The 27,447-nt window shown below is 41.8% G+C and overlaps 1 protein-coding gene across 1 annotated transcript in view; it reads left to right on the forward strand.

Annotated features, from left to right (window-relative positions):
* Positions 1–22,725: 22,725 nt before the first annotated feature.
* The window catches only part of LOC140489216 (ankyrin repeat and fibronectin type-III domain-containing protein 1-like), a 164,433-nt gene continuing 159,711 nt past the window's right edge, over positions 22,726–27,447 (forward strand). Inside the window, exon 1 of the mRNA XM_072588518.1 lies at positions 22,726–22,795. The gene's annotated coding sequence lies outside the window, so the exon portion shown is untranslated. The remainder of the gene's footprint in view (positions 22,796–27,447) is intronic.

Consider the following 27,447-nt stretch of genomic DNA (forward strand, 5'->3'; position numbering starts at 1 on the left):
CTAAATGTCCATAAATCCTACCTTTTATCATCATCTCCAAGAATTTATCTACAACCAAAATCAGACTCACAGGTCTATAATTTCCCGTTTTTTTCTTACAATCTTTCTTAGACAGCAACAACATTAGCCACCCTCAGATATCAGGCACCTCACCTGTAGTTTATAGATGATGCAAATATTTCTTCAAGTATTTGTTATGACTCCAGGAACAGTGGAGCTTGACTCCCAGTGAACAATCCTAGTCAGTGATGAGAAATTGCGGAGTCTCCTGTCCAAAATATTAGAAGAAGTACAACATAAGATTAGCAATGGGGTTGTTAAGGGATAAAATGTTTGAAAGAAACACTATGTTTTGTACTATCAAAAATAAGATGGCACTACAAGTTGCTAAAACCTTCCTGCGGGAGGGAGAGATGTACAAATTTGCAAGGAATCCCAAAAGCTAGATTGATTGAATTGGCAAGTAATTAGCAGTAGAATTGCCTGTCAGGGTTAAGAAAGCAGAAATAATTGAAAGAACAGTGTTTAGGTGTGATAAAGAACAATACAGCACAGGAATAGGCCCTTCAGCCCACCAGGCCTGCATCTACACATATTGCCCTTTCATACTAAAAGTGTCTTCACTTGCAGGATCCGTATCCCTCTATTCCCTTCCTGTCCATGTTTTGGTCCAGATGTTTCTTGAATGCTGCTATTGTGTCTGCTTCCACCACCACCTCTGGCAGCATGTTCCAGGCATTCACCACTATTTGTTTGGAAAAACGTTTTACACATTCCCCAGCACCTTGAACCTGTATCCCCTAGTAATTGACCCCTGTGTCCTGGGAAAAAGCTTTATACTTTCCAGTCTACCCATTCCATTTATAATCTCCTAAACTTCTAAGGCTATCAAAATTTCATTCATAACTAAAATCTCTCATACCAGGTAACATCTTGGTAAACCTTTTTCTGTACCCTCTCCAAAGCATGTACATCCTTCTGGTAGTGTGGTGAGCAGAACTGATTGCAATATTGTTCAAGATATGGGAGAGACCAAGTACTCAAAATTGTGAGACATCAGAATTGTGTGACAGTTAAAGCAGTTTGCACATGAGAAAAGAATGGGAAAAACTTAGCAATGGAATGCCAAAGAGCAAATAAAGGCAGATGATTAAAAAACAGGAAAGAGAGATCAAACTCAAAAAAATGCAAATTGAAACAAGTTGACTGTGGAGTGATTGTAATGAAGTGAGCCAGGTAGAATCCAAATAGTGTCGAAGTAGGCCATTTGGTCTATTGAATCCACACTAACGCTTCAAAGGGCATCCACCCAGACTTCCAAAACCCTAGATTTTCAATGACTAATTCACCTACCCTGTAGGTGTATAGCCTATACACATTTGGACTGTAGGAGGAAACCCACACAGACACAACATGCAAGCTCTACACAGTTGCCCAAGGCTGGAATTGAACCTTAGTCTTTAGCACTATGAGGCAGCAGTACTGACTATTGAGCCACCATGCCATCCAGCTGTATATCTGTTAGTCTCTGAAGCACTCATGTTTCAAAATTTAAGGAACTCGCTTGCGCAAATCTACAGTGAATTTGAATGGGTTAAGTAAGTTAATGTTGACAGGTGGAAACGAGCATTTGGAATTGAAATCGGGTGAAGCTCTGAGAGATCATTCTCTTCAAAGAACTTGACACATGGTCATAAAAACTCATGTTTCTATTGTAATAACGAAGGAAACCTTCATTCAGAATGCTGGAAGTTGTGAAGGAAGCCCATGTGACATATTGGGGCCCATTAGAGTGAGTTTGAAACAAACATTCAAAAGGAGAATACCATGGATCAAATTCTAACTTCAAGTACAACTAAGAATGGAAGTAAACACTGTTGTAAGTGCAGAAGAGATTAATAAGGTGAATGAGAGATTCAAAGGGTTTTTGTCAAAAGGGTAGATAATTATTTGCTTAAAACAATATAACTAAACCTTTAACTATATAAAGGGGTACAGGAGCTACTCAAACTCTTTTTCTGGAGTAGGATCTAGTTTTCCCTTCAGAGAGTGAAATCTACGCAAAAGTGCTGGTATACGTGAAAAATGAAGAATATATCCCAGTATAATGCAAAGTGCAATTGGAGTGTGCTTGTCCAGACCTGTGATAATAGGAGTTGTTCAGATAAATACCTGTCGACAGAGTGGACTTATTCCAAAATAATTTGACTAGAGTGAAAGTAATAGTTTTGACCATAATTGAAGAAAGCTCAAGGGAAGTTAATGAGACTGGACACTTACAGGAAGAGGCTTCAGGGAGGAGGAGCCAATGGCCAAATGGTTTTGTTGCTACTCTATCAGTCTGGTGACCTGGGTTCATATCCGTGCATGGCTGAATTTGAATTCAATTTTTAGGGCCCTCTTGTGACAGAGTTGATGTCTTTACACTGGGCTGGGAGGCCTGGGTTCAAGTCTCATCAACACCAGGGGTGTGTAATAACATCTTTTAATAGGTTGAATAGGAAAAAGGTTAAATTTAAAAATTAAAGACAACTGGGAGAGAAGCTTACTTGGCACCTTGGTAGTGCCCCCACCCTGGATCAGGAGGCTGGGTTCAAACCACCTCTACTCCAGAGATTGATTAGAAAAATGGTTTTAATTTTTTAAAATATTCTCATTAATTTTTTCATCATGTGCAGTGACAAGAACTAAACAAAGTCCATCACAAGAAGTCAGAATAATTCCTGAGGCAAATGTTTGCATAACAGAAACTTTCCTTAATGATGAGAGTAATTCAAGCAAGTGCATGTCATATGTTCATTAACTGACATTCAGAAAGCATCCCCAAGTTTAATAAGTTAGCAAAGGCAGATCACATTGAAACTGAGGATGAAAAAGTTCTGGAATGCTGTTGTTTTAGAACGTAGAATAGTACAGCATAGTACAGGACCTGGGGGCGGAGAATGGAGGGAGAGGGGAGGGGGGTGGAAGGTGAGGGGGATGGAGGCAGTCACCCTGTAAGTTCTGAATGAGGTGACAAAGTGCACAGAGGCAAGGCATGATGCTGTGAACATCCATGTAGGCACAAAGTGGTGAGCACTAAGACGTTAAGCAAGGAGCCCTCAAATGCACCCTGAGCAATTGGATGGCTACATTCTTTTCCCTGTATGTGAAGTGTCCTGGTAGCAGCATTATAATGATAGGTGGTGATGCTCTCCAAAGTGCAGCCTTGAAGCAGAGAACTGCTTTCTAAGTGGATTAGAAATTGCAATGTTGATATGGTGAATTTGGTGTGACTCGAATGTCAATATCTGTCCAATAAGGAGGGCAAGAGGGCTAGTAGTGAACTGGAGTTGCCAGATACCTTCTCTGATCTTAATGTCAGGAATTGTAATTGTTTAGTTTCTATCTGATGCATGGGTGAAAAGGAAACTGCACATCAATGACGTGTGTTTAGATGCTAGATATTATATTAGATATGCAAATGCATACAAATAAGCCTCTTGCCGCTCAATAGGGAGATTCTCATTTCACCATTCAAAACTTCGTTTCAGAATGGGACTATTTGCTTGATATTGGAAAGTTCATTTTTCAAATTCGCCATATTTTCCTAACTAATTTGCCATTGTTCACGTCCTTCAGGGGCTGAAGAAAAACAGCTTTAAGTGTCAAATTAGGAGAATTTTACGACATATTATTCTGTGAGCTTTACTTAGTTATCTTGTGCAATTCTCTGCTACTTACCTCATTATGTATACTCAACACTTCTATGATGCCATTCATGATTATCTTTTGCTTGCCAGCAACAGAAGTACTTTTGACTACCAGGGCCTGCCAGGATTTCCACCACTAGATCTATATTTAAAGCCCAGCAGTGCACCAGAGGGCTGTTGTGATGCAATGGTAGTGCCCATACTACTGGGCCAAGAGTCGAGAGTGTGGTAATGGAAAAGCACAGCAGGTCAGGCAGCATCCGAGGACAGAGAGAATCAACGTTTCAGGCATACGCCCTTCATCAGGATTCTATTCCTGATGAAGGGCTTATGCCCAAAACATTGATTCTCCTGCTCCTCAGATGCTGCCTGACCTACTGTGCTTTTCCAGCACCACATTCTCGACTCTGATCTCCAGCATTTGCAGTCCTCACTTTCTCCTTCTGGGCCAAGAGGCCCACATTTCACATGCCACTTGCTCCAGAGATGCAAATTCATATCTCTGAACAGGTTGATTTAGAAAATATTTGTGATACAGAGGAGTGGTGGATGGAGTTTAATTTAGATAAATGTGAAGTGCTGCATTTTGGAAAGGCAAATCAGGGCAGGACTTATACACTTAATGGTGAGGTCCTGGGGAATGTTGCTGAGCAAGGAGATCTTGGAGTGCAGTTTATAGTTCCTTGAAAGTGAAGTGACAAGTAGATGGGATAGTGATGAAGGTATTTGGTATGCTTGTCTTTATTGGTCAGTGCATTGAATATAGGAGTTGGGAGGTCATGTTGCAGCTCAACAGGACATTGGTTAGGCAAGTATTGGAATACTGTGTGCAGTTCTGGTTAACCCTGCTATAGGAAGGATGTTGTGAAACTTGAAAGGGTTCAGAAAGAATTTACAAAATGCTGCCAGGGTTGGAGGGTTTGAGCTCTAGGGAGAGGCTGAATAGGCTGGGGCTGTTTTCCCTGAAGCGTTGGAGGCTGAGGGGTGACCTTAGATGTTTATAAAATTATCAGGGACATGGATAGAGTAAAAGGACAGGGTATTTTCCGCAGGGAGTCCAAAACTAGAGGGCATAGGTTTATGGTGAGAGAAGAAAAGAGGACCTAAGGGGCAACTTTTTCATGCAGAAGGTGGTGTATTTATGGAATGAGCTGCCAGAGGAAGTGGTGGAGGCTGGTACAATTACAACATTTAAAAGGAATCTGGATGGGTATATGAATAGGAAGGGTTTTGAGGGATATGTTCCAAATGCTGGCAAATGGGACTATTTTTATAAATGATATCTGGTCGGCAAGGATGAGTTGGACCAAAGGGCCTGTTTCTGTACTGTATATCTCTATGACTGTGAGTTCACCAGGTCAATCACAATTAATGAATAGTCCTTCACAGTGCATCTAACAGGAAGACAATGAGAAAGAAAAGCTCCTGAGAGCATATAGGTGGTACAGGTGACACTTCATTGCAAATAGAAGCTCACATTCGCAAACATATAATTGCTTCACTGTGGGAAGGTGACGGCCTAGTGGTATTATTGCTGGACTGTTAACACAGCAGTCCATGTAGTTCTGGGGACCAGGGTTTGAATCCTGCTACAGCAGATGGTGTGAATTCAATTTTAAAAAGTCTGGAATTAAGTGTCTAATGATGAGTATGAAGCCATTGATGATTGTTATATTAAATCCATTTGCTTTGAACCTTGTGCTAGGTTAAAGTCATACCTGCAGCATGTGCTAGCAGCCTTTGTGGCAAACACGCATTTTGCTTCAACCAATTTGCAGTGTCTCAAAGTTTAAGTAATCTAATCTAATCATTTGCTTTACTCATATCCTTTTAGGAAAGGAAACTGCCATCCTTACCTGGTCTGGACTACATGTGATTGCAGACCCACAGTAATGTGGTTGATTCTTAACTGTATTCTGGGATGGGCGATAAATGCTGGCCTAGCCAGTGATGTCCTCACCTCATATATGAGTTTTGTAAAATATCTGATTGATTGTCATAGTAACCATAGCTGCAAGAATTAAGCTGCAACAGGTTACCTATTCTTAGCAAAGTACCATGTTTTAGCCCTGAAAAAAGAATGCTACTCTTCTCTAGTGCCTAGCATAGAATAACAGTTTGTTTTTGTTCAAGACTAACCCTACCCTGAACAACTTGGAAGGACAGCACCGATTCATGAGTGACTGGACCTCTGACTGATCTCTGTGCAGTTCCCTCATGACCTACCACTAATCCCCTGCAAGTCTAAACTTGGGCGGTAATGGTATAGAAGCTCCAAACTCCTGACCGTGACAGCCTCAACCAGACAAGTGACTGACTGTGCTGGCCCTCCCTCAATTACATTAGTCCCCCTTGATTTGAATGAAGATTACTCACCTTAAACTTTGAGACACTGCAAATTGGTTGAAGCAAAATGCGTGTTTGCCACAAAGGCTGCTAGCACATGCTGCAGATATGACTTTAACCTAGCACAAGGTTCAATAAAGCAACATACCTACCCCTTTTACTGATGAATGGATGGCAGACATGACAAAGATGTCTGACTTTGCATCTGCGCTAAGAGGCAAGGAAAAACAGAAGTATGGTGAGTCTGTAAGTTCTGAATTATGTGGCAATTATGCAAAGAAGTTTGGGCAAGGCAAGGCAGAGATGTTGTGATCCAATTAAGCATTTAGCGATTGACCACAAAGTGAGCAAACAAAAAACCATGAGAAGCACCCTCACACCCTGCTACAATTTGTGAGATGGGTGTTTTTCCCTCCATGCAAAGTGACATGGCAGCAGTATTACAATGCAAGATGTCAGTATGCACAGAAGTGCAGCATTGAAGGCAATAACTGTACTCTAAGTGAATTGGAGGTGTGCCGTGACAATGTGGTGAAGCTGGTCTCTGTCTGATGCTGAACTCCATGGATGGGAGGTGCAGACAGTTGCTACCTATGGAGTTTACCTGAGATGTTAGGTTCTGCTGACCAAGAGGTGGGCGCCTGAAGGAAAAGTTACAAACTGAAGCCGACAGGTACTTGCTCTAACTTTATTATTGGGAACTGTCAAGATTAGAGTGGTGCTGGAAAAGCACAGCACAGCTGGAAAAGGAGCAGGAAAAATCGATGTTTCAAGCACATGCCCTTCATCAGGAATGAGGTTGGGAGCCTCTGGGCTGGTATTCCCAATTCCTCCGCCTCTGCCGCATCTGCTCCCAGGAGGATCAGTTCCACCACAGTACACACCAGAGGGCCTCCTGCTTTAAAGACCGCAACTTCCCTTCCCTTGTGGTTGAAGATGCCCTCCAACGCATCTCATCCATGTCCTGCACTGCTGCCCTCAAAGCCCACCCCTCCAACCGCAACAAGGACAGAACCTTCTGGTTCTCAGCTTCCACTCTCCCAACCTCCGCATAAATCGCATCATCTGCCAACATTTCCACCACCTCCAAACGGACCCCACCACCAGAGATATGTTTCTCTCCCCACTCCTATCCACTTTCTGCAAAGACCGTTTCCTCCATGATTACCTGGTCAAGTCCATGCCCCAGCAACCCACCCTCCCCTCCCAGCACCTTCCACTGCCACCGCAGGAATTGTGAAACCTGCACCTACACAACCCCCTCACCTCCATCCAAGGCCCCAAAGGAGCCTTCCACATCCATCAAGGTTTCACCTGCACTTCCACACATGTCATTTATCGTATCCATTGCTGCCGATGCGGTCTCCTCTACATTGGGGAGACCAGATGCCTTCTCGCGGAGTGCTTCAGAGAATATCTCCAGGACACCTGCCCCGATCAACCCCACCGTCCCGTGGCTGAACATTTCAATTCCCCCTCCCACTCTGCTGAGGACATGCAGGTCCTGGACCTCCTCCACCGCCATCCCTCACTACTTGACGCCTGGAGGAAGAACACCTTATCTTCCGCCTCAGGACCCTTCAACCCCTTGGCATCAACATGGACTTCACCAGTTTCCTCATTTCCTCTCCTTACCTTACCCCAGTTCCAACCTTCCAGCTCAGCACCGTCCTCATGACCTGTCCCACCTGTCAATCTTCCTTCCCACCTATCTGCTCCACCCTTCTCTCCAACCTATCACCTTCACCCCCACCTCCATCCACCTATTGCACTCTCAGCTACCTTCTCTCCAGCTCCATCCCCCTCCCATTTATCTCTCCATTCCCGAGGCTCCCAACCTCATTCCTGATGAAGGGCTTTTGCCCGAAATGTCAATTTTTCCTGCTCCTTAGATGCTGCCTGACCTGCTGTGCTTTTCCAGCACCACTCTAATCTTGACTCTAATCTCCACCATCTGCAGTACCCATTTCTGCCTACTTTATTATTGGGAAGTCTTGTGATCTGTTTTTCATTACTGTGTGGGAGAACAGGAAATTGCAAATAAATGAAGTCAGATTAGGTACCAACAAGGTGTAAAGGTATGCAAATAGACCTCTCGCCACTTGCTTGTGGGACTCATTTCATCATTCAAAGTTGGGGTGAAAAGTTGGACTTCTTTTTCTCAATGTCAAAAATCTCTTTTACTGATATTGTCATATTTTCCCAACTGATTTGCTACTTCACACATAGTCCAAAACTTACCTTAAGAAATTTTCATGAAATTTTGTTAAAGTTGAAAAGTTTCTGAATGTTTAAGAACTGCTGTTATATACATGAGTAACTGAAGGTGGCAGGACCGTTTTTATCTCATAATAAACACAAAACCATTGAATCATATTTTAAATAAAACAAAATTGGAAGTAATATTCAGTGATCTTCAGCACTTCACATTTTAACAATTGAAAACAGAAATTTGTAGAAAGCCCACCACCTGTTTCTCAGCTGATGAACAGTTGGGCAAAGAATAAAAATCTGAGGTGGAGGGATTTTCACAGCTCAGCGTTAACATTTGATGCCCTAGGTCTGTTCAATGTGATCAATCAGCACACCTGAATTAGGCAGGAGACTTCATAAAGGTGCAAAAATTAGGATCCTTTGCTAATTGTAGAACCCTGATTGCAATTTTCAGATATGCACTGAATGGGTAGATCATGTACTGCTCTTCTTCCATTTGTACCATGTGGTGTCGTGTGGCCTAACCAACATCATAAAGGGGTCAATGAAAGGCACTTGAAATACTTCAAGGTGCACCTCTTTTTGAGTGGATCTATGGAGTGCTGATTTTTTTTTAAAAATCGACCTACCTAACATTTCTTCCCCAGATCATTTGTGCACTGCATGCTAATAAAAGTAGATTCAAAATTGCTCATGTTTCATGCCAACATCAATAAGTAAACAGAACTTGCATCTGTGCTTCCAAGGGAATGAGAGGATTGAACCCCAGCTCTCTAAATAGATATGTTGAGTTCAACTGAATCCCTGTAAAGGGATCTTTTTTCAAATGTATGACATTTTACAAATAACATGGCTTTTTGTTTTTGGGTTTTTTCAATGTAAATTAGATTTCCTGTAGTCTGTAAACAAAACATTTCCACATTCTTTTCAAATTATCTCATCAGATTATTGGTACAAATGAGATGGGAATTGATTAATTTTCAAAGTAGATATTCAGAACATATTTCAGAGAAGTGGTTAATTTGAAAAAAAAAATAATCTTATTATTTATTATCTTACATCAATTTTACATTTTCCTCATACTACCAGGCATAGTAGATGGGAACAGAGGTTAGAAGGAAATGTGGACAGACTAATTTTGCAGGCCAAACTGAGGTCCACTCAACATTTATACAAATAAAGATTCAAGAGGTAAAGCGTAGCTAAAGGAACAAGTAGTCTCTGTTAGACACTCACAAGGCAACCCATGTCTGGTTGTGGAAGATGTGAGTATGGTTCTTAATGAATGCATTGTATCTGACTTCACAAAGTTCAGGACAATGTAAACTTTATAGTTAAGGAGCAGTAATGCAAAATACTGGTCAGGAGAAACATAACAAGAGATGAAATGTTAATGAATTGCGCATCTTAGAAAGTATGTAAGTTGCCAGGCCCAAATGCATTATAACGGGTGGGGTGGTGTGGGGCATCACATGTTAGGAGAGATATATAAAAGAGAAAGATTTACAAGAATGGTTACGGGGCTGAGAACTATACTACATAAATTGTGAAAATTGGGACTGTTTTCTCTGGAGAATTGAAGATTGTGACAAAATTTAATATAGATGATCAAAATCAGGAAAAGTCCTGGGCAAATTGACAGGGAAAAAATACTATTTCCAATGGTGGAAGAATTAAGAACAAGAGGACAGATTTTATGTAATTTGTAAAGCAGCAATGGAAACACAAGAAATTTTTTTCATGCAGCAAATGGTTAGTTTCTGGAATACAGTAAGCTGACAGCCTGGCAGAGGCAGATTCAGTCAAGGTACACAAGAGGAAATATTGTCAGACAAGGACGAATGTGCATGCCTATGAGGAAAAGGTCAAGGAGAGACAATGGGCAAACTGCTCCTTTGGAGTACCAACGCAAAAACAAAGGGCAGACCTCCTGTGCTGTAAAGATTCTGTGATTTTTTTTGTAGTGGATAAAATCAATAAAAGGAAACAAAAACTCATCCATTTGAATGCAAGAAAGACACAAAACAAATTTTCTTAATGCCAAGAACTGTGGAGGAAAGAAATTGTTTAGATAACCAGATGCACAAATCACATATTAAAAGCAACCAAAGACCTTTAGCTTGAAGGAGCGAGAATACAAATGACAGGGAGTTGTGTTTCAGTTGTTTAGGATCTTGCACAGACCTTGCTTGGAAGACCTTGCTCAGTTCTGGACACGACACCTCAGGAAGGATATATTGGTTGGGTACAGTGTATTTATGATTATTATATGTTATGTTCCAAGAAGGTTCAGGAGGCCAAAATGTTAACAGCAGGAATTTTAGTAAGGAGATCTTTATTCTACAGGTTGCAAGGTTAGATTTAGCTGTTTCCTGCCCAAAACGGCTGATGACATCTTCATCACACCATAAGATCAGACTTTTGAACTGTCTGTTCACCATACTTACACAAATGCACAACATCCCTTCCCCTTTATGTCAAAGGCTCCTGCAATGAAAACATTCACAATAATTATAATCATATATACAACAGTAGGCAAGACAGTCTAGAAGACATTGATTTCCTGTGTGACTGTTGGCACACCTTAGGCATCTTTAATTTTCTCATTGTCTTTAACCTCTGATGTTGTACTTGGAATATCATCTGTCACTGTCCTTTCCTGACAAGACTGAATGTTTGGAGGTTCACTCAATGTTGTGGTATTCTCTACTAAGGTATTCTGTCCCTCAGAAGTTCTGTAATTATCAAGGTCTGTGTTTGGCACAGTTATTTGAGAATCTTCAATTAATGTTGTCTTTGGCGCATTTGGTCACCAAAGAATTGATTGCCAAGAATTGAACTGCATGCCTTCTCCGTACTACACCGCCTTTCATCTGTACAATGTAGGATACCATTCCAGTCTGTGCTACAATGATGGCAGGTACCTGTTCTCGCCACTAATGTAATTGCTCACTACCACTTTTTGACCTTTTTGGAAACTATTGTTTGGGCATGTTCTTCCATTGGAAAACCTGATTTTGTTGTTTCCTGCCATAATATCTATCATCGTGGGTGGTTTCAGCAAATCAAATGCCGTATACACTTGATATTTTACCATGAGCAATGCCGGAGAGCTAAGAGTCATTAAGTGTGTTGTACCCATAATGTTAATAAAATTTGGATAAGCCTTTTGGAAAGTGATCCTTGTTCTTGAGTTACCTTTAAGAACAAACTATTTGTGGCTAGATGATAAGGAACTGATTGGATGCGTTGAATTCAATCCTGCCTTAGATTGTCCATAAGTTCTTATCATATAAATTGTGGACCTTTATCACTCGCAGTTGTTGAAAAGTGTGGTGCTGGAAAAGCGCAGCCGGCCAGGCAGCATCCAACAAGCAGGAGAATCGACGTTTCGGGCATAAGCTCTTTTTCAGGAATGCCCGAAATGTCGATTCTCCTGCTCCTCGGATGCTGCCTGGCCTGCTGCACTTTTCCAGCACCACACTTTTCAACTCTGGTCTCCAGCATCTGCAGTCCTCACCTTCCCTTTATCTAGAACAATCTGCTAGTAATAAACTCACAAAGACTACCCCATTCTTCCAGTGGTTTTCTCTGAAGATGTCTTCATGATAGCAACTTCAGGTCATTTAGTATGTGATAACCACTATAAGAGCTTTGACCTTTCTAAAGGTCTGGCATAGTCAATATAGATTACTTGCAATGATGTTTCTGGCCAATCCCATGTGTAATGGTGCTAATGGAGGTAGGTTGCAAACTCTTACACAAGCTGCAGATATTTCCGCCTTCTAAATTTCAAAGTTGAAGTCTGGTAACAAAAAATAGCTTCTGGCTGTCACCTTCAGTCTATCAATGCCATATTGATGCTTGTGTAGTTCATTTAATAGACGTTTCCTTAGCTTTTGTAGAACAGAATTTAGAATTGTAGAATCCCCACAGTGTGGAAGCTGGCAATTCGGCTCATCGAGTCAATACCGACTGTCTGAAGAGCATCCCACACTACTCCTACCCTACTCTGTAACCCTGCATTTTCCCATGGCTACTCTACCTAACCTGCACATCCCTGGACACTATTGGCAACTTAGCATGGCCAATCCACCTAACCTGCACTTCTTTGCACTGTGGGAGGAAACTGGAGCACCCTATGGAAACCCACTCAGACATGGAAAGAATGTGCAAACTCCACACAGACAGTTGTCCAAGGATGGAATGGAATCCTGGTGCCTGAGCCACCGTGGTGGAATGATGACATTTAAAGAAGGTATCACTGCATAAGGCCCAAATATTGTGGTCAATTGTCTGTGATCCATTAGGAGGGTAAATTCCTGACCATACAGATATTGATTTAATTTTGTAATGCTAAAAATGATACCTGGAGATTCTTTCTCTCTCTGTGCATAGTTCATTTCTGCTTTGTTTAATGAGGTTCATGCAAAAGCTATTGGCTTCTCTTCACCATTGAGTCATATATGAGCTTCGACTGATGTCACTCCATATAGTGATGAATTGCATGTTAATTTTTTTTTATCATTCGTTGGATGTGCATTTCACTAGCAGACCAGCATTTGTCACCTGTCCCTAGTTGCCCATGAGAAAGTGATGGTAAACTGCCTTCTTGAACTGCTGCAGTCCATCTGCTGTGGGTTGACTTACAATGCTATTTGGGAGGGAATTCCAGCAACAGTTGCAAAAGTAACTTGGGGTCAAAATGACTCAGAATTCCTGACTTAAATAAAGCCTCTTTGGTTTGTGTAAATGCCCTTTTATATTGATATTTCCATTTCTTGTTTTGGCATAATAAATTATGCAGTCTGTTGAGAATGGTTGCAATGTTTATAGTTAGTTTACATTTTTAGATGCTGGTGCCTCAGTTATGACTTTTACTTTTGAAGCTGACTTATGCAGTCTGACATCACCTAAAGATTGATGGAAGATTTTTTAAAAATCATGTTTGGCTTTCCTCATTCTTAGTCTATAATCTTCTAGTCTATGCAGAATAGCATCTAATTGTGGCAATGCTCTTTTTCAGTTCTCCCCGTGATTAAAATACGATGCTGGACCCCTTCCAATCCGCTTAAAATTTGATTCATGGCACATTTACATAATGTAATACTCATGTATGTGAATAGTCCTTTATAGTATTACAATTGTCATGGTATTTCTGTGACTCAGGATCTACATTAATCTGAAATAGGCTTGACTAAGGTCAATGTTAGTGAAAAGCTGACTTCCAACTCGTCCAAATTGACTACTCATTAAAAGCAAAGGATAATGCTCAGCACACAGTACCAGATTAACAGTGACCTTATAACCACTGCAGATGTATACCAATCATCTTTCATCATCACAGGTACCATAGTTGTAGCCCAATCATTCACATTTACGGGTTCAAATATTCCCATCTTGACCAACCTTTCTCATTCTGCCTCTACCTTTAGTCTGATTGCAAAAGGCACTGACCTAGCCTTGCATCATTTTGCTTGATTCTCATCTTTAATTTACAACTTGACAGAGATCTTTTCCATGCTTCCTAGATCCACATTGAAAACTATGACATGTTTCTTTCAAATTAGTGATAGATCAATTCCAGAATCTGACAGTGACTTATTTTAACCCAGGTGAATTTGTTTTTCTCCAACCAAGTTGTTTCCAGTGAAGCTGGAAAACTTCCCCTGCTAACATGGGGCGGCGCAGTGGCTGAGTGGTTAGCATTGCTGCCTCACGGTGCCAGGGACCTGGGTTTGATTCCCGCCTTGGACAACTGTCTGTGTGGAGTTTGCACATTCTCCCTGTGTCTTCATGGGTTTTCTCTCACAGTCCAAAGATGTGCAGATTAGGTGAATTGGCCATGATAAATAGCCCATAATGTTAGGTGCATTGGTCGGGTAAAAATAGGATAGGGGAATGGGTCTGTGTGGGTTATTCTTCGGAGGGTTGGTGTGGACTTGTTGGGCCAAACAGCATGTTTCCATACTGTAGGGAATTTAATCTAACATGTGAGGATAAATCTTCTGAATGACTGTATAACTGAACATTCATATTGATACAACCCCTTAAAGGCAACGCTTTGACTGTATATGTTCTTGATGCAGTTTTTGAGGGCGGTAATGCAATGTGACTCAACTGCTTCTGAAACATTGTCGGGTATCAGTGAAACTGCCACACTGGTGTCCACTTCCATCTTAACAGCTTTACCATTCACTAAGGGGGTGACCCAGTATCAGTTGGTGTTACCAACTATGGCCAATACGGTTCATAACAGCTCTTCATCAGACTGTGAATGTGGACTTCTCTCATTCCCTTCTGTATTATGTAGATTTTCTTCCTACTGTTTGGTTTCTATACTTTTACTGTATTTTGTTCATGATTCTTCTTCAAACACACCCATTTTTGTGCTGCAGGTTCTGCATGCAACATCTTTACACCAGCAATTTGCTGCTCCGTGACCTGTTTTCTTGCACCTTTGGCAGTTTTAAATCTGCTTGGTGCTTATCTTGGTGCTTATCAGCTGCCATTTTGTGAATTTTTATGTTTGAGCTTAGCTGTTCTGTTTCCTTGGCTGTTAGTTCTGTGAAAATTGCTACTTCCAGTGGTTTATTTAAGTCTGAGTTCCTTTCCATCAGTAATCTCTTCTCCTCGATTGCTTTACAAGTCTTCTTGACAGCATAATTTAAGTTGTCTCTGAAATTGCAGAATTAAGCTAATTTCTTTTACAGTTGCTACGGACTTGAAAATAGATTCATCATCATGCTGGTTGTATTTGTGGAATCTGAACCTTTCACTAATCACCGATGGTTTTCTTGACAAGTGGTTCTATAGGATTCCTGCAATTTCTTAGGTTTTGAAACCTGGTTTCTCTGGCTGTACCAGACTCCTCAGAAGATGAAGTTATTTCCCCCCATAATATGCAGGTCTGCAGGGATGACCACATCTGCTTCAATTTTGTTGGCTTGAACAAAATAATGGAATCTCTCCGTGCAGGAGAGTTCTATGTACCTTCATCGACCAATCCAATGGTGCCACAATTTCCCACCATCTTTTTAAATAGGAAGGGCCAGGGTAGCATACCTTTTCTTTCCATTTGAAACAAGGTATTCCTGAGACTACCAATTTTTTTTTTGAGTATATGCCCCTAGCATTTCCTTCCATGTAGAGTACTTGTTACTCATCGTGTTCCTTTAGGGTGGAGTAGGTGGCAAGCTTCTTCTGCACTGTTCACCTCTCTCCTGGAGTGAATTATATACTTCAGTGCAACAATTCCTCTATCTAACAAACACGTCTTATTAGCTACCTACACCACCCATGTGGTGCTTTTCTCACTGTACTCTAGCCCCATTCTATTGAATGAACTCACCATTCATCAATGAAAGACCAACATCCTGGCCACCAATGCCATATTTAAAAGGACATTGTGTACCTGGATGAACAGTTATTCTGAATTTGCCCTGCTTGGGAACAGTAGAAGCTGCAGACAGATATTGGGAGGTAATGGCCATAGAAACTGCAGAAACGCAGTGATATTATGGGAACCCAGCTGTCTCAAGCATGCAATTGTTTACCTGCATGGAGAGATTGGCTGCCATGGACAGCTGGGTCCAGCACCCTCAAGGTCTGCTTGAGAGATGCGCACATCTGCACCACGTCACTGCAGCCATTGGTCCTCGAGACTGAAGACAAAGCAACAGGAGTATGTGGAACCTGAATTGCACTTAAGATGTCTCTTCTTCAAGCCACTAGCTGGAGGAGGAACCACACAGGTCCCTCCAAAGTCTCCTTTTCAAAGTACTCCAGCCAGGCCCTCGATGTTCACCCTGCCTGATCACCTCTGACATTTAAGCTGTGTGGAATCCATTTGCCTTGGGCATATTAAGTGACCGTACTGGGTGTGGTTACGTACCATCTTCCTTAGGAACCAAGGTACTATTGATGATGGGCGAGCATCACTCCTTCAATATCCCGTTCCTATCCATGCTTTACCATATCCCCCACTTACAACTACTGTTGCCCCCTTCAATAATGTCATTCCTCTGTCCTGCAGCCCTCAGTGTCATGAGTAGATTCCAGAGTCTCCTTCCAGAAACAGCTAAACCCTTTGTCCCCACTCCACCTCACCTTCCCCTAATTTCTTTCGATAGACCCAACATACTGACTGTGGATGGTCCCTTGAGCAATCTATCTGGACAGCCAAGAAAAGAAGAGCCCTGACTCTTATCTGATGACATTTCCGGTCTAGTGACCCTTCTTTGGAGCTTCAACGGTTAACTCTGCTTTCTGTCAACAGGTGTTGCAAGACTTGCTGTGTTTCTACAGCAATTTTTGTTTTTGTTTCAGATTTCCAGCATCTATAGTTGTTTGTTTTAAATTTTTTTAAAAATCAGTCTTCCCAGAACCATGATTTTTAAACCAGTATCTGCCTGCAAGAGTGTCCATGGATGTTCATTCTGTGAGGGATTACAACCAGATAGAGAAAACAGCAGAAGTTTGGATGATAAAAATTGTTTCAAAAGCTTTTGGGCAAAGTGAAAGAGACCTGACATTAGTTGGAAGCAAAAATAGTCTCTCCAAGTAAAGGAGATTGATTAGAATAGTTAAGAAAATAATTTTTGTCAGTGAAAGTGTGCAGTATGAGAAAAATCCAGACCAGGAATATTTGTTAGATCTCTACAGATTATTAAAAGACTGACAAAATCTAAGCCCTTAGTTGCGTGAGGATTCAAGTAAGAGGTCTTCACAGCTTACAAGACTGGAACTGAGAAGAAGCAGTTAAGTCAAATCACCACAAGGATCAGTGCTGGATCCACTGCTTTTCATCATTTATATAAATGATTTGGATGTGAACATAGCAGATATAGTTAGTCAGTTTGCAGATGACACCAAAATTGGAGGTGTAGTGAACAGCGAAGAAGGTTACCTCTGAGAACAATGGGATCTTGATCAGGTGGACCAAAGGGCTGAAGAGTGACAGATGGAGTTTAACGTAGATAAATGTGAGGTGCTGCATTTTGGAAAAGCAAATCAAGGCAGGACTGATACACTTAATCGTAAGGTCCTGGAGAGTGTTGCTGAACAAAGAGATCTTGGAGTACAGGTTTGTAGTTCCTTGAAAGTAGAGTCGCAGGTAGATAGGATAGTGAAGAAGATGTTTGAAATGCTTGCTTTTATTGGCCAGAGCATCGAGCATAGGTGTTGAGATGTCATGTTGCGGCTCTACAGGATGTTGATTAGGTTACCTTTGGAATATTGTGTGTAATTCTCATCTCCCTCCTATTGGAAGGATGTTGTAAAACTTGAAAGGATTCCGAAAAGATTTACAAGGATGTTGCCAGGGTTGGAGGTTTTGAACTTTCGGGAGAGGCTGAATAGGCTGGGGCTATATTCCTGGAGTGTCAGAGGCTAAGGAGTGACCATATAAAGATTTCTAATATCATGAGAGGCATGGATAGAGTAAATAGACAAGGTCTTTTCTCTGGACTGGGGGAGTCCAGAACTAGAGAGCATAGATTTAGGATGAGAGGGGAAAGATTTAAAATGGACCTAAGGGGCAACTTTTTCACGCAGAGGGTGGTGCATTTATGGAATGAGCTGCCAGCGGAAGTGGAGGAGGCTGGCACCATTATAACATTTAAAAGGAATTTGGCTGAGTATGTGAAAAGGAAGGGTTTAGAGGAATATGGGCCAAATGCTGGCAAATGGGAATAAACTAATTTAGGATGTCTGGGTCGGCATGGATGACTAGGACCGAAGAGGCTGTTTCCATACTGTACATCTGTGATTCTATACCACGTTGTACAGGGAAGGATTTTTTCTTCTGGCTTTTGTTTAGGTCTGAGTTGAGTATTTCATTTTCCTCAGAAAGTAGTGAATCTTAGGAATTCTGTACCCAGGGGGCTAAGTAGCTCAGTCTTTGAGTATTTAAAGTAGAGCTTGATTTTTCTTTTTGCTTATCAATGGCATTAATGGTTACAGGAATAGTGTAGAAAAAAGGCCAAGTGTGAGTCAAGTGTTTGATCAGCCATGGATACATTGAGTGGCGGAGCATGCTTCGTTGTCCGGATGGGGGTTGAAAATTATGGCGCTTCGGGCATAAGCCCTTCATCAGGAATGAAGGGCTTTTGCCAAAACACTGATTCTCCTGCTCCTCGGATGCTGCCTGACCTGCTGTGCTTTTCCAGCACCACACTTTTTAACTCTGATCTCAGCATCTGCAGTCCTCACTTTCTTCATGGCCTATTCCTTTCTTTGCATACTTCTGATGTGTTGGGGTGCAGATAGAATTTTCTTTTCTATGTGTTTATTTTTCAAATTGTGTTGTATGTGGATTGTTTGATTTATTTTATTTCATTTCTTTTGCATAATAAACTTCTGTTTTATTATTAAAATCAAATCTGCACCCTTGTGGAGTTTTGCATTTTAGTGAAAGATCACCCATAGTATGATGTATCAAGCCAGAATTCGTCCTGAAATCTGATTGTCCAGTAGTAACATCATCTTGAATCATACAACTGGGGGCTTTTGCCAGGATTTGAGTTCTTTGTAAGAGTTTTCCTGGAGTTGAAGATATAATAAGAGGTTATTTAAATCTTTGACTAAGGCTAAACTGAAAAAGCAGATAAATTGAAAGTAGACATAAAAGCAGGATTTTATAATGGGATGGTGCCAGCTAGGCATTTATTGCCCATACCTAGAGGGCAGTTAAGAGAATGTTAGTGACCAACGAGGTTTTTATGTCATTAATAATGATTTTGTGGTCACCATTAGACAGCATGAGTTGACCATAGTGAAGCTTTGAGTAAAGAAGGAAAGCTTAGAGGATGATTCTGATCACAACAAAGAATTTGATTTAACTAAAAATCTATGGTTTGTGCCTAAATTTACTGAGCATGGAGTTGAATGATATTTCACTCATTTGAGAAGGTAGCTAAACAGATCAAGTGGCCAAAGGATGCATAGACCTTACAAAGTGCTTTGAGAGTTACAACTATGACTGTTGTGACAATGCTGCTCCTTTAACAAGGTGATGCTGTGCCTGGCTTTTTTTTTCCAGAGAGGTCATAAAAGCAACGGTTCAGCAAAGTCTAGGTTTGAAGGGTTTTAGACCCATTTTGATTATAGCTAACACATTCATAGCCTCAGGCAAAACACTTTCAAGTTTAAAAAAAGCTTGTACAATGAAAGAGGAGCGGTCAGTTCTCCCAGCTTAGCTTTTCTTTGGTTTGGTTTGTTAAGTAGTCTGGCCGTTCACTGAAAGCAGTCAGTCAGTTTTGAGGCTGCTGGTCCAAGAAAAAAAAGGAAGAAGTTGCCGAATCTCTCAGCTGTCTCTCTCTCTCTATCTCTCTCTCTCTCCTGTAAAAGCTTGTTTTTGATTTTTCCTTTTGTGCCAAGGGTGTTTATGGGGATTGTTGCAAGTATTTGGAACAACATCATTAAGTTGGGATAGTCTGTTAGGTTTTCGGATAGGTTAAGTTATTCTGTATTCTGTTCTGTTTTATTTATGTTTCATTCTGTAATATTGCAAATAAGTTCTGTTTTGTTTAAAACTAAGTGGTTGCGCCAGCTGCATCATTCCTGGAATATTCACCCTATGCCTGCTTAAAACAACCAGCAAAATTAGGATCTGTGCTACTTTCTTGAAATGTTTTGAGGGGGTTTGGCCTGGTCCAATACACTGTGTATCCAGGCTTGTCAGAAGAACAATCTGCAAATTATGAAACTGTTAAAAAGGTAATACTCAATGCTTGTCAGCTGGTCCCTGAAGCTTATCAATTCAAATTTGGAATTAAACAAAGAAACTGAATCAGATCATTTGTATAATTTGCAAGGGACTAATAAATGCCATGGGATCAGTGATTTTGATCATTTAAGCCAGAGAAAGGTTTTCAGAATATAGTTGAATAATATGGAACAATTCAAAAATAATGTTTAGAGGACAATTGGGTATCAAAGATTAGAGAAGGAGCAGTTCTGGAAAATAGTTTGAACGATGAGCCAATGAGCTGAGACTTGATCAGATGAGCCAATGGACTGAGAAGTGGCAGATGGTGTTTAATTTAGATAAATGCGAGGTGCTGCATTTTGGAAAAGCAAATCTTAGCAGGACTTATGCACTTAATGGTAAGGTCCTAGGGACGGTTGCTGAACAAAGAGACTTTGGAATGCAGGTTCATAGCTCCTTGAAAGTGGAGTCACAGGTAGATAGGATAGTGAAGAAGGCGTTTGGTATGCTTTCCTTTCTTGGTCAGAGTATTGAGTACAGGAGTTGGGAGGTCATGTTGCGGCTGTACAGGACATTGGTTAGGCCACTGCTGGAATATTGCATGCAATTCTGGTCTCCTTCCTATTGGAAAGATGTTGTCACCTCTTAACTTTCTTCTCTCTAACAGAAACAATCTCAAGTCCTTCAGACGTTCCTCATAAGACCGTCTCTCCATACCAGGCAACATCCTGGTAAATCTCCTCTGAACCCTTTCTAATTTTTCCACATTCTTCCTATAATGCTGTACACAATACTCCAAGTGCTGCCGCACCAGAGTTTTGACCAACTGCAACATGACGTCATGGTTCCAAAACTCAATCCCTCTATCTATAAAGACTAATACACCGTACACCTTCTTAACAACCCTATCAACGTGGGTGGCAACTTGCAGGGATCTATGCACATGGACACCAAGATCTCTCTGCTCCTCTACACTGCCATGAATCTTACCATTCGCCCAGTACTCTGTATTCCTGTTACTCCTTCCAAACTGAATCACCTCACACTTTTCCAAATTAAACTCCATTTGCTATTTCTCAGCCTAGCTCTGCAGCATAACCTGCAACATCCTTCAGCACTATCCACAACTCCACTGATTTTAGTGTCATCTACAAATTTACTAACCCATCCTTCTATGCCCTCATCCAGGTCATTTATAAAAATGATAAAGAGCAGTGGCCCCAAACAGATTCTTGTGGTACACTAATCACAACTGAACTCTAGGATGAACATTTCCCATCAACCATCGCCCTCTGTCTTCTTTCAGCTTGCCAATTTCAGACCCAAACCATTAAATCACCCTCAATCCCATGCCTCCATATTTTCTGCAATAGCCTACCATGGCAAACCTTATCAAAAGCTTTACTGAAATCCACATATACCGCATCAACTGCTTTACTCTCATCCACCGGAGGCACGGCCTACCCTTCACAAAACCATGCTGAGTATCCCCAATCAAATTATTCCTTTCCAGATGATTGTAAATGTATCTCTTATAATCCTTTCCAAACCCTTGCCCCGAGCAGAAATAAGGTTTACTGGTCTATAATTACCAGGGTTGTTTGTACACCCCTTCTTGAACAAGAGGACAATAGTTGCTATCTTCCAGCCTTCTGGCACTTTTCTATTAGACAATGGCAATTTAAAGATCAAAGGCAAAGGCTCGGCAATCTCCTCCCTGGCTTCCCAGAGAATCTTAGGATAAATCCCATCTAGCCCAGGGGAACATTGCATTGCCTGCCCTGCCATCCCTGCTAACGTCCCTTACTAAAAAATGAAAGAGCAAAAAAAACACTTACCTGATTTTCTTCTAGTGTTGTAAGGTCAGAGGAGGTGGGTGGGTGGGAGGCCCTACAGGTGTGGGGTTTCGGCTTTAGAATTGATTTTAGATAAACTTTAGCTCAAGGATCTCAAGACAAATCCTCCTGGAATTGTGATAATTTTTTTCAAATGCCATCTGATCAGCAAATACTCCCGATACTGACCCCAGCACGTGCCAACTTCTCACCATAGCTTATATCCCCCAGAGATCAGCTGACAGATTACAGCTAAAATGAAAAACTGAGGTAGCAGTTTCCACGGCAGCTGCAAATAAGCTACAGTCAATATCGTACACTTGGGAACCTTGGCATACATTCAGTAAGCAAACCAGAAACGTTGCAACTGTGAATAGAATTGTGATTTTGTAAAATTATTTTAGAGACAATTTAAATGTTCTAACTCGTATAATGCATTGCAATCAAGATTATTCATGGGTTGTAGACATCGCTGACTAGATTAGCATTTATTGTGCATCCTTAATTGCCCTTTTGAAGGTTATGCTGAGCTGCCTTTTGAACTGCTGCAGTCTTTGTAACATTACAACAGTCCAGCCATACTGTTGTAAGGAAAAGAGCTCCAGGATTTTCATCCAATGTCAGTAAAGAAATGATGTTGTAGTTCCAAGTGGTGATGTTCCAGTGTAACTATTGGTGGTGTTCTTCTAGCTGGTAGAATTGCCTCTAAATTGCATTTAAATTGCCTCTAAAATAATTTTACAAAATCACAATTCTATTCACAGTTATTTGCAACCTTTCTGGTAGAAGGTGGTGTTGAAGGATCTGTGGAGAGTTGCTGCAATGCATTTCATAGATGATACACACTGCTAAAACTGCTTCAGTGATGGATGAGGTGTCAATCAAGCAGGGTTCTTTCTCCTGGATGGTGTTGGGTAACTTGAGTGTTGCTGGAGCTGCACCAGTGCATTCCTGACTTGTGCCTTGGAGATGGTGGACATGCTTTGAGGAATTAAAAGGTGAGTTACCTGCCACAGATTTCCAGCCTTATCTGCTCTTAGGATAAAGGGGCAATGGCAAGTGAGTACGAAATAGGCTACAAGGCAGAAAGCAGAGAATACCAGTGAAATTGTTATTTTTCTGATGGGTTGGTGAGGGGTTTCATTTATGTGGCCTTCAATCACTGAGAAACTGGGGTTTTTCTCCTTACTGCAAGAAAGCTTAAGATGAAATGAAGTACAGAAGTTCAGAATCATAACAAGCCTTAATCAAATGCATGCATAGAAACTGCTTCCAGTGACATAGGTATCAATAACCATAGAGTCAAAATTTAAGGTATTTGGCAAAAGTCTGATGGACCAAATGGCTGCCTTTTGTGCTATATATGTTTCTATCCATTTTCAAAAGCCATTCTCCAGTGCTTTTCCTGCTGTCAGTTTTATCAAATCAGTAGCTTTCGAGCACCTCAACAAACTATCCAGAGATAGTTTAAACTATCCAGAGATGGGGGGGTTTAAACTAACTCTGCAGGGGCATGAGAACCTAGACTGTAGCTTTAGGGTACAGGACCTGGAGTGTAGGGAGGTTAGGAACATGGCATCAATCTCAAAGGAGGGTGCCTGTAAACAGGAAAGTGGCTTGAAGTGTGTATACTTCAATGCAAGAAGTATACGAAATAAGATAGGTGAACTTGCAGCGTGGGTCGGTACCTGGGATTTCGATGTTGTGGCTATTACGGAGACATGGCTAGAACAGGGACAGGATTAGCTGTTGCAGGTTCCAGGGTTTAAATGTTTTAGTAGGGTCAGAGGTGGGGGTAAAATAGGGGGAGGTGTGGCATTGCTTGTCAAAAATAGTATTACAGCGGTGGAAAGGACGATGGATGAAGACTCGCCATCTGAGGTAGTTTGGGCTGAGGTTAGAAATAGGAAAGGTGAGGTCACCCTGTTAGGAGTTTTCTACAGGCCTTCTAATAGTCCTAGAGACGTAGAAGAAAGGATTGTGAGGATGATTCAGGAGAAGAGTGAAAGTAATAGGGTGGTTGTTATGGGGGACTTTAACTTTCCTGATATTGACTGGGAAAGCTATAGCTCGAGTTCGTTAGATGGGTCGGTGTTTGTCCAATGTGTGCAGGAGGGTTTCCTGACACAATATGTAGACAGGCCAACAAGAGGTGAGGCCATACTGGATTTGGTTCTGGGTAACGAACCAGGCCAGGTGTTAGAATTGGAGGTAGGTGAGCACTTTGGGGACAGTGACCACAGTTCGGTGACTTTTACTCTAGTGTTGGAGAGGGATAAGTGTGCACTGCAGGGCAAGAGTTATAGCTGGGGGCAGGGAAATTATGATGCGGTGAGGCATGTCTTAGGATGCGTGGCTTGGAAAAGTAGGCATCAAGGGAAGGGCACAATCGATATGTGGAGCTTGTTCAAGGAGCAACTATTGAGTGTCCTTGATAAGTACGTACCTGTCAGGCAGGGAGGAAAGGGTCGTGTGAGGGAGCCGTGGTTTAATAAGGAATTGGAATCCCTTGTTAAAGACAAGAGGGCGGCCTATGTAAAGATGAGGCGTGAAGGTTCAATTGGGGCGATTGAGAGTTATAAGGTAGCCAGGAAGGATCTGAAGAGAGAGCTAAGAGCAGCAAGGAGGGGACATGAAAAGTCCTCAGTTGGAAGGATTAGGGAAAACCCAAAGGCTTCCTATAGGTATGTCAGGAATAAAAGAATGACTAGAGTAGGAATAGGTCCAGTCAAGGATAGTAGTGGGAAGTTGCGTGTGGAGACTGAAGAGATTGGGGAGACACTGAATGAATACTTTCGTCAGTATTCACTCAGGAACAGGACATTGTTGCCGATGTGAATATTGAGTCACAATTAATTAGAATGGATGGCTTTGAGGAATGTAGGGAGGAGGTGTTGGAAATTCTGGAAAGGGTGAAAATAGATAAGTCCCCTGGCCCTGATGGCATTTATCCTAGGATTCTCTGGGAAGCAAGGGAGGAAATTGCAAAGCCATTGGCCTTGATTTTTATGTCCTCGTTGTCTACAGGAATAGTGCCAGAAGACTGGAGGATAGCAAATGTGGTTCCCTTGTTCAAGAAGGGGAGTAGGGATAACCCTAGTAACTATAGGCCAGTGAGTCTCACTTCTGTTGTGGGCAAAGTCTTAGAGAGAATTGTAAGGGATAGGATTTATGAACATCTGGATAGGAATAATGTGATCAAGGATAGTCGGTATGGTTTTATGAAGGGCAGGTCGTGCCTCACAAACCTTATTAAATTCTTTGAGAAGGTGACTAAGGAGGTGGACGAGGGTAAAGCGGTAGATGTGGTATATATGGAATTTAGTAAGGTGTTTGATAAGGTTCCCCATGGTAGGCTACTGCAAAAAATACGGAGGTATGGCATTGAGGGTGAGTTGGAGGTTTGGATTAGGAATTGGCTGGCTGGAAGAAGACAGAGAGTAGCAGTTGATTGATAGTAAAGGTTCATCTTGGAGTGCAGTTACTAGCGGTGTTCCACAAGGATCTGTTTTGGGACCATTGCTGTTTGTCATTTTTATAAATGACCTGGAGGAGAGGCTAGAAGGTTGGGTGAGCAAGTTTGCGGATGATACGAAAGTCGGTGGAGTTGTTGACAGTGGTTAAGGATGTGGCAGGTTACAGCAGGATATAGATAAGCTGCAGAGCTAGGCAGAAAGGTGGCAAATGGAGTTCAATGTAGGTAAGTGTGAAGTGATTCACTTTGGTAAGAGTAACAAGAAGATGTGGTACTGGGCTAATGGTCGGATACTTGGTAGTGTGGATGAGTAGAGGGATCTTGGTGTCCATGTACACAGATCTCTGGAAGTTGCCACCCAGGTAAATAGTGCAGTGAAGAAGGCATATGGCGTACTGGCGTTTATTGGTAGAGGAATTGAGTTCCGGAGTCCTGAGGTCATATTGCAGTTTTATAAGACTCTGGTGCGGCCGCATCTCGAGTATTGTGTGCAGTTTTAGTCGCCATACTATAGGGAGGATGTGGAGGCACTGGAACGGGTGCAGAGGAGGTTTACCAGGATGTTGCCTGGTATGGTAGGAAGATTGTACGAGAAAAGGCTGAGGCACTTGGGGCTGTTTTCATTGGAGAAAAGAAGGTTTAGGGGTGACTTGATAGAGGTGTACAAGAAGATTAGGGGTTTAGATAGGGTTGACCATGAGAACCTTTTTCCACATATGGAGTCAGCTGTTACGAGGGGGCATTGCTTTAAATTAAGGGGTGGTAGGTATAGGACAGATGTTAGGGGTAGATTCTTTACTCAGCGAGTCGTGAGTTCATGGAATGTTCTGCCAGTAGCAGTGGTGGACTCTCCCTCTTTGTGGGCATTTAAACGGGCATTGGATAGGCATATGGAGGATAGTGGGCTAGTGTACGTTAGGTGGGCTTGGCTCGGCGCAACAGCGAGAGCCAAAGGGCCTGTACTACGCTGTATTTTTCTATGTTCTATCCATTGTCCAAGAGCAAATCTTGACAACGGGCAGAGTTTTGTGCTCTCTCTTGGGCTGAATATGGTGTTTGGAGCATTAGACACTTGGAACCTTCTTATCTCTGCACTAATCAGGTCTGTGGCAACAATAGTACCCAAAATGTTGATAATGGGTATTCAGTGATCGTAATGCCATTTAATGTCATTCCCAGCCCACTGTCAGTTGAGGGCCATAATTAGGAAATTAATGCTGACTGTGGGGCCTCATCCTGCTCTTGCTGGTATTAACCCAACAATAGGTGGCAGACTCACTCTTACAGGTTTGCTTGCAGACTTTGTTTATTCTCTTGTAGAACATTGGTATTGCTGGCTGGGCCACCATTTATTGTCCATCACTTGTTGCCTTTAAGGTGTTGGTGAGTGGCTTTCTTGAGCCACTGCAGTCTATGTGACATAGGTAGACAATGCCATGAGGGAGAAAATTCCAGGCTTTTGACCTAGCAGCAGTGAAAGAACAACAATATATTTCCAAGTCAGGATGGCGAGTGGCTTGGAAGGGAAGTTGCAGGTGGTGGTGTTCCAATGTATGTGCCTACCCTTGTTCTAGATGGAACAGGTCATGGATGTAGAAAGTACAATCTCAGCATCTTGGGTAAATTTCCACATACATCTTGTATACCATACACACTGCTACTACTGAGCATCTGCAGTGGAGGGAGTGGGTGCTTGTGGATGTGACACCAGTCAAGTGGGCTGCTTTGCCTGGATGGTGTCAAGCTTCGAGTGTTGTTAGTGCTGCACACATCCAGGCAAGTGTGGAGTATTCCACCTTACTCCTGACTTGCACGTTGTAGATGATGGACAGGCTTTGGGGAGTCAGGATGTGATTACTTGTTGAGTATTCCTAACTTCTGTCTTACCCTTGTAGCCATTGATGAGTCGAGTTCAGTTTTTGGTCAACAATAGTACCCAGAATATTGATAGTAGGGGATTCAAAGATTGTAATGCCATTTAGTATCAAGAGACGGTGGTTAGATTCTTTCTTATTGAAGAAAAGCACTGCCTGACACTTGTGTAGTGCGATTGTTATTTGCTACTTGTCAACCCAAGCCTGGATATTATTCACCTGTTGCTGCATTTGAATATGAACTGCTTCAGTCTGAGGAGTTGCAAATGCTGCTAAACATTGTGCAATCATTGGCGAACAT

This window comes from Chiloscyllium punctatum, chromosome 18 (assembly GCF_047496795.1).
Source record: "Chiloscyllium punctatum isolate Juve2018m chromosome 18, sChiPun1.3, whole genome shotgun sequence".
Lineage (NCBI taxonomy): Eukaryota > Metazoa > Chordata > Chondrichthyes > Orectolobiformes > Hemiscylliidae > Chiloscyllium > Chiloscyllium punctatum.